Raw genomic sequence first — 11,052 nt, 5'->3', positions numbered from 1 at the left:
GCCAACTTTGATTTCACTCTTCAACTGTTGGCAAAGACTGATGATTCTGACAGACAAACACAGTGCTTCTGACACGTTATCCCATGGGTTTTCTCTGGGGGCTCGAGTTTCCTCCCACTGTTCCAAAGTACCGGGGGTGTAACTAAATGGGAGGTCAATCGGCATGAACTCGTGGGCCAAAATGGCCCGTTACTGTGCTGTATGTCTACATTATTAAAAAATTTAATTGGGGGGTGTGGCAAGATCTCTCCTCAACTGGAAAGTTTAAACCCCGAATTTAAAGTTTTAGAAAATATTTGAAAACTTTGCTGTTAGCAATGCCCTTGCGGAGTTGTTGAAGGACTTCCATGCCTGAATTGCTTGTGAAGTGAATATCTTCTGGAACCATAAGGGCCGTATCATAAATCAATTCTGCAGACAGATCTTCTTTTGGAGCTGCTCATACACCAAGTAGAACCCAAGGTAGTTCATCGACCCAGTTGGGGGCGGTGAGTCGGGCCTTCAGTGAAGATTTAAGTTGTCGATGGAAACATTCCACCAGGCTGTTGGACTGTGGATGGTACGCAGTAGTGTGGTGCAACTGTGTACCACAAAAATGAGCCAAGGAAGCCAATTACGCCAAAGTGAACTATGGTCCACGGTCCGAAGTTATGTGTGTAGGCACTCCAAATCTATAGATAGATACTCAATGGATAATATACTTAAATTAATTTCATTAATTATTGTAGCAAAACAGCAATTGAATCAACCAATGGTAATATTTTAAATGCTGAGAGAGCGTTTGACCGAGTTGAGTGGAAATTTTTGTTTAAAGTATTAGAAAGATTTACTTTTGATCCATTATTTAGAAGTTGGTTTAAAGCTTTATATGCTGGACCTACAGCAAGAGTCATGATGAATGGTCAGATTTCAGATTCTTTTTATTTATTTCGTTCAACAAACAGGCTTGTCCTCTTTCCTCTGTGTTGTTTGCCTTGGTAATAGAACCTTTGGTTCAAGCTGTCCGACAGAATTTGAATATTGAAGGGATAACTGCGAAAGGAAGCGAATATAAAATTAGTTTGTGGATTTATTTTAAAAAATCCAAAAAGTTCATTGAGGTTATTACAAGATTTGTTAAATCAGTATGGTAAGTTATCAGGCTATAAAGTTAATTGGGAAAAAAGTGAGATTTTACTAATAGCTGATGAGCAAATAACTAAGTTTAGATTGGCTACTAAAATTAAATATTTAGGAGTAATTGTAAATACAAAGTATCAAGATTTATATAATTTAAATTATATTCCATTATTAAACAAGATTAAAATTGATTTAAATAAGTGGAAAGATTTACCATTGATTTTAATTGGAAGGATTAATTGTATAAAGATGAATTTTCCCTCATGTTCAATACCCTTTTCAATCAATACCATGTTTATTACCAAAAAAAATTTAAGGAAATAAATAAAGCAATTAGGTTATTTTTTATGGAAAGGTTCATCGTCAAGAGTTTCTATTCAAAAATTAACTTGGTGTTATGCATTAGGGGGTTTTCAGTTACCTAGTTTTCAAAATTATTAAGAAGTTGCACAGTTGAAGTTTATTAATAGACTATTTGATATGGTACAATCTCCTAGATGGGCAAAGATAGAGACGGATCAGATTTCTGAAAATAATATTGCTGGTTTTACTTATAAATGGAATCCTACATTATTTCAAACATTTGAGTTACCTGTTTTAAGACACATAATGAATATTTGGTATTACTGAAATTTACTCATAGGTTCTAAAGGGAAGATATCTATAAAGGCACCATCATATCAAAATAAATTAATTCCTTTTTCTTTAAATAATCTTCATTTTAAGGGCTGGCAGACTAGAGGATTAGCTTGTATATTAGATAGTTCTGAGGCAGGGAAGTTTGTTCGTTTGGCATTTTGCCAAATTCTTTGTTTATTATCAACTTCGTAATTTTTTGAAGAAGAATTATGGGCAGGAATTAATTTTGCCAGGTCATAGGAAATTAGAGTTATTAATTGGGGATCAAGTTGAAAAAGGTTTTATTTCTGATATGTATAGGTTGTTACAGGAGAAGATGGAAAAGGTTAATATTAATAAAGTTAAAGAGAAATGGGAAAATGATATTGTTTTGACATGGGAAGAATGGTCTAAAATATGCGTAGATAATGTTACAAAGTTAATTCATGTTAGAAATAATATGGTTAATTATAATTTTTTGCATCAATTATATTTGACCCCTGAAAAATTGAAGAGATATGAATTTAGTTTAACAGATTTGTGCTTTAGGTGTAGGAAGCAGAAAGGTACTTTTCAGTTTGGTCATGTGAGAAGGTTAAATATTTTTGGGAGGAATTTATGAAATTTTTGAGAGATTTGTTCAAAACAGATTTGCAATTGGATCCGCTGATGTGTTTAATGGGTTATTTACCTTTATAGAATTACAAATGACTAAACCATATTTAACTTTTTTAAGACTAGGATTAGCAGTCGCAAGAAAATGTAACATGGATAAATGATATACAATTGAGTTGGCAAAGATGGTCCTAACGAAATGCAATCGTGCTTATCAATAGAAAGAGTAACATATAATTTACAAAATAATTTCTCTTTTTATACTGATATTTGTATTTAGAGCATATGTCATTAGAAGTTAAGTGAATAGCAACTCCAAACATAAAGCATTTAATAGAATTTTCTTTTAAGCTCCGAAGGGGGAGAGGGGGAGGGGGTTTGTTCTTTTTTTCTCCTTTTTTTAGTTTAGTGGGGGTGGTGGGGTAAGGTTGTAGTTAATAGTCCATTTGTATTTGTAGAGGATTATTATGTGTATTTTGCAAAATTTAAAATAAAGTTTTCAAAAAAAATTAAATTAAAAAAAATCTTCAGTCATGTGGCTTCCCAGAATTCCTGCTTCTCTCTGACGATGGACACTCTGATTGTAGCTAGTAAAGGGATACATTAACTGATTTAGTTGCCCACATCTGATGCAATAATTCATCCAAATACATGTTTTCAAAAATATTTATTGCCTAAAGTGAGGAATCAAAGTAAATCATTTTAACATTTTCCTTCCAACATTAAAATACTTCAGAAAAGAGAGGATTATTTTAATGCGGGAAACACTAACTTTAAAAAAAAGACCTGCTTCCATCGTGTTGCAAAGTAGTGCCTTAAATCTGCTTTTTCAAATTTAAATTTAATTTAGCTATAAAGAATGGTAACAGGCCCTTTCGGCCCTCGAGCCCATGCTGCCCAGTTGATCTACAACCCCAGTATGTTTTGAACGGTGGGAGGAAACTGGAGCACCCAGAGGAAACTCAGGCAGAACATGCAAACTCCTTACAGACAGAGCAGGATTCAAATCCAGGTCGCTGGTGCTGTAATAGCATTGCGCTAACCACCTTGCTTACCACGTCACCCCCCCCCCCACCTCAATGTGGTCATTGTTTGTGAAGTTAGAACCAAGGCAGTCATTTCTTGCACAGTGATATCCTGCAATTACGCAGTAATAACTGGTAACGTATACTTACTGATACAGTAAATATAGGCAGCGTGGAGAAAATGAGGTGCTTGGGGAATATAAAGAATGCAAAAAGGATCTGAAGAAAGAAATTAGAAAAGCTGAAAAGAGATAGGAGGTTGCTTTGACAAATAAGGTGAAAATAAATCGAAGGGTTTCTACAGTTATATTAACAGCAAGAGGATAGTTGAGGGATAAAATCAGTCCCTTCGAGAATCAGCTCTGTGAGGAACCAAAAGACACGGGGGAGATTTTGAACAGTTTCTTTTCCTCATTATTTACTAAGGAGAAAGATATTGAATTGTGTAAGGTAAGGAAACAAGTATGGAAGGTATGGAAACTGTGATTATTGAAGAGGAGGACATTCTCGAGCTTTTAAGAAATATAAAGGTGGACAAGTCTCCGGGTCCTGACAGGATATTCCCTAGGACTCTGAGGGAAGTCAGTGTAGGAATAGCAGGGGCTCTGACAGAAATACTTAAGATGTCATTAGCAAGTAAACCGAGCTATTATCGGCCTGTAATTTTGAAGTCAATGGTGGGAAAACTAATGGAAAATGTTCTTAGAGATGGTATATATAATTATCTGGATAGACATGATATGATTAGGAAAAGTCAACATGGATTTGTGCGTGGAAGGTCAGGTTTGACAAATCTTATTGAATATTTTGAAGAGGTTTCCAGGAAAATTGATGAGGGTAAGGCAATGGATGTTGTATATATGGACTACAGTAATTCCTGTGACAAGGTCCCAGACAGAAGGTTAGTTAGGAAGGTTTAATCATTAGGTGTGAATATGGAAGTAGCAAAATGGCTGGATGAGAGATGCCAGAGAATGGTGGTGGAGAATTGTTTGTTTGGTTGGAGGCCAGTGGCTAGTGGTGTACCTCAAGGGTCTGTACTGGGTCCATTGTTGTTTGTAATATATGTGAATGGTCTGGATGATGGGGTGATAAATTGGATTAGTAAGTATGCAGATGATATTAAGATAGGTGGCGTTATGGATAGTGAGGAAGGTTTTCAAATCTTGCATGAGAGATTTGGGCAAGTAGAAGAGTGGGCTGAAAGATGGCAAATGGAGTTTAATGCTGACAAGTGCAAGGTGCTACATTTTGGTAGGACTAATCAAAATAGGACATACGTGGTGAGTGGTTGGGCATTGAACAGAAAGATCTAGGAATAATGGCCCACAGTTCCTTGAAGGTGGAATCTCAGGTGGACAGGATAGTGAAGAAGGCCTTTGGAATTCTGGCCTTTATAAATCAGAGCATAGAGTATAGGAGTTGGGAGGTCATGTTAAAATTGTGCAAGGCATTGGTGAGGCCAAATTTGGAATATTGTGTTCAGTTCCAGTCACCAAATTACAGGATGTGAACAAAATAGCGCAAGGACAGAGAAGATTCACCAGGATGAGACCTGGGTTTCAGCACCTAAGTTGTAGAGAAAGGTTAAACAAGTTCGGTCTTTATTCCTTGGAGCGTAGAAGACTGAGGGGGGATTTGATAGAGTTCTTTATAATGTTGAGGAGGAGAGAGAGAGATTAGATGTGGAGAGACTTTTTACATTGAGGACAAGGGAGATTCAAACCAGACGACATGAGGTGAGAGTTAGTGGGGAAATATTTAGATGCAACACATCTAGGCTGGGGTCTGTGTGGAAAGAGCTTCCGATGAAGGTGGTGGAGGCAGGGACAATATTATCTTTCAAGAAAAATTTGAATAGGTATATGGATGTCAAAAGTATGGAGGGTTATGGGCAGAGCACAGGTCAGTGGGATTAGGAGAGTGTAAGTGTTTCGGCACGGAAAGAAGGGCCGTGATGGCCTGTTTCCATGGTCTATTTGATGTATGGTTTGTACAGTTATATGAATGAGGGGTAAACTTTGGTCAGATCTGCCCTGATGCAGCTCAGTCCATCCCACTAATGAAGCTGCCTCTCCTCCATCGATTCCCGTCCACAGTTCCTGCTGTCTCAGGACACCAGCAACATAATTATTGGAAAGATGTTGGAAGCTATGGAGAGCATGTAGAGAAGATTTACCAGGATGTTGCCTGGATTGGAAAGCATGCCTTATGAGGCGAGGTAAACAGAGTTAGGACTTTTCTCTTTGAAGTGAAGAAAGATGAGAGGTGATTTAGTAGAGGTCTACAAGATTATGACAACCTTGTCGGCTGTAGCTGTCGCCTGCTTTCCCTGGACCATGCGGCTGAAGATGTTCCGGGCGCTCCCTGCAGGGCCCAGCAGGAGGAGCAGAAGAAAGCTCGCCCGCACCGCCAGCACTCGGCCGCAGCAGGAGTAAACTAATGCAGGCCGATTCCAGGGCGCACCACTCCAAAACTGTGGACAGTGGTCATAGATCTCCAGATATGGTTCGATCTAAAAGGGGAGGCAGGCCTCTTCAGCCCGGTTAAGCAACCTGCAAAGGAGAAGGACACTCAGGTATAAAACCTATGACCCAAGGACCTCACTGCCACGTCTCAGCTTGCTTGGCCACGGCACACGAACCATGGGTGTAAAGGGTGGGGCCAGTACTGTGCACACTGCACTCCACCTAAAAGCTCCTTTGCGCAGGCCCGAGGACATGTTCATGTCCTCCCCCTCAAAAAATGCACACAAACTCAAGCTAGCATGCTGGAATATCAGAAGCATGCTAGACAAGGCTGACAGCCACCGACCTGAACATCGGTCTGCCCTCATCGCACATGAACTCCTCAGATTAGACATCGACATAGCCGCTCTCAGCGAAGTCCGCCTTGCAGATGTAGGCAGCCTCCAAGAACACGGCGTGGGCTACACACTCTACTGGTCTGGCAAGCCTCAGGCTGAACGAAACCTATCTGGTGTTGGCTTCATGGTCAAGAACTCTATTGCCTCCAAACTCAAAAACCTCCCGACAGGCCACTCAGACCGGATCATGTCCATGCGACTCCCCCTTCAAAACAAGCGTTGCATCACCCTCATCAGTGTCTATGCTCCAACCCTCCAGGCGGAACCAGCAGAAAAGGACAAGTTCTACACTGACCTGCGCAACCTCATCCAACGCACCCCTACAGCCGACAAGGTTGTCATCCTTGGTGACTTCAACGCTCGCGTCGGCAAAGACTCAGAAACCTGGCCAGGAATCCTTGGCAAGCATGGTGTCGGCAAGTGCAATGACAACGGACGCCTCCTGTTGGAGCTCTGCGCAGAACAGCGGCTTGTCATTACAAACACCCCTTTTCAGCAGAGGGATAGCCTTAAGACCACCTGGATGCATCCCCGATCCAAACACTGGCACCTCCTGGACTACGTTCTGGTGCGAGAAAGAGACAAACGAGATGTGCTCCACACCAGGGTCATGCCCAGCACGGAATACCACACTGACCACCGGCTTGATGCAAGCTCAACCTTCACTTCAAGCCAAAGTTCAAGAACAGTGGAACCCCCAGAAAGAGGTTCAATGTTGGAAACTTCCAGGCAAACCTCCAAGCAAAGCTCAAGGATGCAAACTGCCTCACAGACACGTCTCCTGAAACCCTCTGGGATCAGCTGAAAATGGCCATACTGCAATCCACTGAAGAGGTAATGGGCTTCTCCTCCAGGAAAAACAAGGACTGGTTTGACGAAAAAACCAGGAAATCCAGGAGCTGCTGGCAAAGAAGTGAACTGCCCACCAGGCTCACCTTGCAAAGCCGTCCTGGCCAGAGAAGAAACGAGCCTTCCATCTCGCATGCAGCCATCTTCAGCGTAACTCCGGGAGATCCAAAATGAGTGGTGGACTAGCCTCGCCAAATGAAACCAGCTGAGCGCTGACATTGGCGGCTTCAGGGGTTTTTATGAGGCTCTAAAGGCTGTGTACAGCCCCTCACCCCAAGTCCAAAGTCCTCTGCGCAGCTCAGATGGCGAAGTCCTCCTCAGCGACAAAATCTCCATCCTCAATCGATGGTCAGAACACTTCCAGTCTCTTTTCAGTGCCAACCGGTCAGTCCAAGAATCTGCCCTGCTCCAGCTCCATCAGCAGCCCTTGAGTCTAGAGCTGGATGAGGTCCTTACCCGGGAAGAGACATATAAGGCAATTGAACAACTGAAAAGTGGCAAAGCAGCAGGTATGGATGGAATCCCCCCAGAGGTCTGGAAGGCTGGCGGCAAAACTCAGCATACCAAACTGCATTAGTTTTTCATACTCTGCTGGGAGCAAGGAAAGCTGCTTCAGGACCTTCGTGATGCCATCATCATCACCCTGTACAAAAACAAAGGTGAGAAATGAGACTGATCAAACTACAGGGGAATCACGTTGCTCTCCATTGCAGGCAAAATCTTACTTAATAGACTACTACCTAGTGTCGCCGAAAATGTCCTCCCAGAATCACAGTGCGGCTTTCGCGCAAACAGAGGAACCACTGACATGGTCTTTGCCCTCAGACAGCTCCAAGAAAAGTGTAGAGAACAAAACAAAGGACTCTACATCACCTTTGTTGACCTCACCAAAGCCTTCGACACCGTGAGCAGGAAAGGGCTTTGGCAAATACTAGAGCGCCTCGGATGCCCCCCCCACCCCAAGTTCCTCAACATGGTTATCCAACTGCACGAAAACCAACAAGGTCGGGTCAGATACAGCAATGAGCTTTCCGAAACCTTCTGCATTGACAATGGCGTGAAGCAAGGCTGCGTCCTCGCACCAACCCTCTTTACTATCTTCTTCAGCATGGTGCTGAACCAAGCCATGAAAGACCTCAACAATGAAGACGCTGTTTAAATCCGGTACCGCACGGATGGCAGCCTCTTCAATCTGAGGCGCCTGCAAGCTCACACCAAGACACAAGAGCTACTTGTCCATGAACTACTCTTTGCAGACGATGCCGCTTTAGTTGCCCATTAAGAGCCAGCTCTCCAGCGCATGACGTCCTGTTTTGCGGAAACTGCCAAAATGTTTGGCCTGGAAGTCAGCCTGAAGAAAACTGAGGTCCTCCATCAGCCAGCCCCCTCCCACATCTCCATCAGGCACACAAAACTCAAAACGGTCAACCAGTTTACCTATCTCGGCTGCACCATTTCATCTGATGCAAGGATCGACAACGAGATAGACAACAGACTCGCCAAGGCAAATAGCGCCTTTGGAAGACTACACAAAAGTGTCTGGAAAAACAACCACCTGAAGAAACACACAAAGATAAACGTGTACAGAGTCGTTGTCATACCTACACTCCTGTTCGGCTCCGAATCATGGGTCCTCTACCGGCATCACCTACGGCTCCTAGAACGCTTCCATCAGCGCTGTCTCCACTCCATCCTCAACATTCATTGGAGTGACTTCATCACCAACATCGAAGTACTCGAGCTGGCAGAGTCCGCAAGCATCGAATCCACGCTGCTGAAGATCCAACTGCGCTGGGTGGGTCACGTCTCCAGAATGGAGGACCATCGCCTTCCCAAGTTCGTGTTATATGGTGAGCTCTCCACTGGCAACCGAGACAGAGGTGCACCAAAGAAGAGGTACAAGGACTGCTTAAAGAAATCTCTTGGTGACTGCCACATTGACCACCGCCAGTGGGCTGATCTCGCCTCCAACCGTGCATCTTGGTGCCTCACAGTTCAGTGGGCAGCAACCTCCTTTGAAGAAGACTGCAGAGCCCTCCTCAATGACAAAAGACAAAGGAGGAAAAACCCAACCAACCAATTTTCCCTTGCAACCGCTGCAACCGTGCCTGCCTGTCCCGCTTCGGACTTGACAGTCACCAGCAAGCCTGCAGCAGACGTGGACATACCCCTCCATAAATCTTCGACCGTGAAGCCAAGCCAAAGAAAAGAAGAAGAACAAGATTATGAGAATGTAACGATATAGATTGTATATAGTAATTGGCTGGTAAAGGAACAGGCTGGCCCATCACCTGATGACACTCTCCCCTGGACTCCTCCCCTGTGGCTTAGGCCATAAAGGTCGAGTCACCTCTCCCTTCCCTGCACTTCCCTAGCTTGGATCCAGACCAGCTCAAGTCTTCTGTACAATAAAGCCTATCGTTCCCCTCAGTCTTTGTCCTTGAGGTTATTGGGGCAACTGGTATTGCCCCTCAGAGAGGCATATAGGTTAGGTAGGCAGTCAGTACCTTTCACCCAGAGCAGGACAAGCAAACACCCCAGGGGACATCTGTACAAAGTGAAGGGAAGCAAGTTTAGGGGAGACATCAGGGTTAAGTATTTTACACAGAGAGGTGTGGGAACCTGGAATGCCTTGCCAGGCCTGGTGGTGGAGAGGAGGTGGAGATAATAGGGGCATTTAAGAGATTCATAAGCAGGCAAATGAATGAACAAAAAATAGAGGATTATGAGGTAGGAAGGTTTTAGCTTTTTTTTGTAGAAATTTATAGGTCGGCACAATATTGAGGGCCAAAGGGCCTGTACCATGCTGAAGTGTTCTGTCTTCTTTGTCCTGGAAAGGATCCATCCCACTCCGATCACACACCCTCCTTCCCATCGGGTGGAAGTGACATGAATTTGGAAACACACACCTCAAGATTCTGGAGATTTACACTCCTCACTGACCAGCGTTCGGTCACATTCATGTTCAATAATGTCAAGAGGGGTTAGTGGACACGTCCACTTCATCAGTCATAAAGGCCCTAGACTCCATTTTCACTCTATTTGGGTATCCCAGCTATATTCATAGCAACCAGGGCTCATCCTTTATGAGTGATGAGCTATGCCAGCTCCTGCTGGCAAGGGGCATCGCATCCAGCAGGTCCACTAGCTACAACCCCCGGGGGGTTTGGCAGGTTGAAAAGGAGAATGCCACGGTCTGTAAGTCTGTCAAACTGGCCCTGAAGTCAAAAGGCCTTCCAGACTCACACTGGCAGGAAGTCCTCCCTATGCCGCTCCATTCCATCTGGTCGCTGCTATGTACCGCGACCAATGTTACCACTCACGAGCTCCTATTCAATTTCAAAAGAAGGTTGGCATTGGGAACCACACTCCCAACCTGGTTCACTACTCCTGGTCCAGTCCTTCTCAGGAAGCACGTGAGGAGAAGCAGGACCGACCCGCTGGTGGAAAGGGTGAAACTGCTCCACAACAATCCCACATATGCCTATGTAGAGTACCCGGATGGGAGGGAGGACACCGTCTCAATCAGTGACCTGGCATCCACCAGAACAGAGGGCCCGTTGCCTCAGGTGCCCTGCGAGCCACAGAGCTCATTTTCACTGCCCCCAGACAAGGCCTAAGGGGATCTGTTTTAGGAGGAAAGTGCATCCCCCTCCACATTTGAGCTAAGGAGCCCAAGGCCCCCCACTGCTAAGGCGCTCCACCAGGATCTGCAGACCCCCGGACCGCTTACATTTGTAAATTTGTAAATAACTGTATATTTTTTTGACTATTTGTTTCTGAACCCATGTTCTCTGTCTTAATTCACAGACCCTAAATTCTGCAGGGAGGGGTGAATGCAGTGAGCAGGGATTCACTGGTAATGTGTTGTGTTGATGGCTGGCCCCACCTCCTGGCTCCACCCCCATCTCCCCACATATAACCTGGGTTTCCCTCCTAAACCCAGAACCCTTCCGAAAA

General features: G+C 44.0%; 1 long non-coding RNA gene across 2 annotated transcripts in view; it reads right to left on the bottom strand.

The window, feature by feature from the left end:
* Positions 1–938: 938 nt before the first annotated feature.
* The window catches only part of LOC138765073 (uncharacterized), an 80,736-nt gene continuing 70,622 nt past the window's right edge, over positions 939–11,052 (bottom strand). For both annotated transcript variants that reach the window (XR_011358456.1, XR_011358461.1), the window contains one exon: positions 939–1,032. This is a non-coding gene — a long non-coding RNA (uncharacterized lncRNA). The remainder of the gene's footprint in view (positions 1,033–11,052) is intronic.

This window comes from Narcine bancroftii, chromosome 1 (genome assembly GCF_036971445.1).
Source record: "Narcine bancroftii isolate sNarBan1 chromosome 1, sNarBan1.hap1, whole genome shotgun sequence".
NCBI lineage: Eukaryota > Metazoa > Chordata > Chondrichthyes > Torpediniformes > Narcinidae > Narcine > Narcine bancroftii.
The sequence above is the reverse complement of the archived record's forward strand: the minus strand, read 5'-3'. Positions and strand labels throughout refer to the sequence as shown.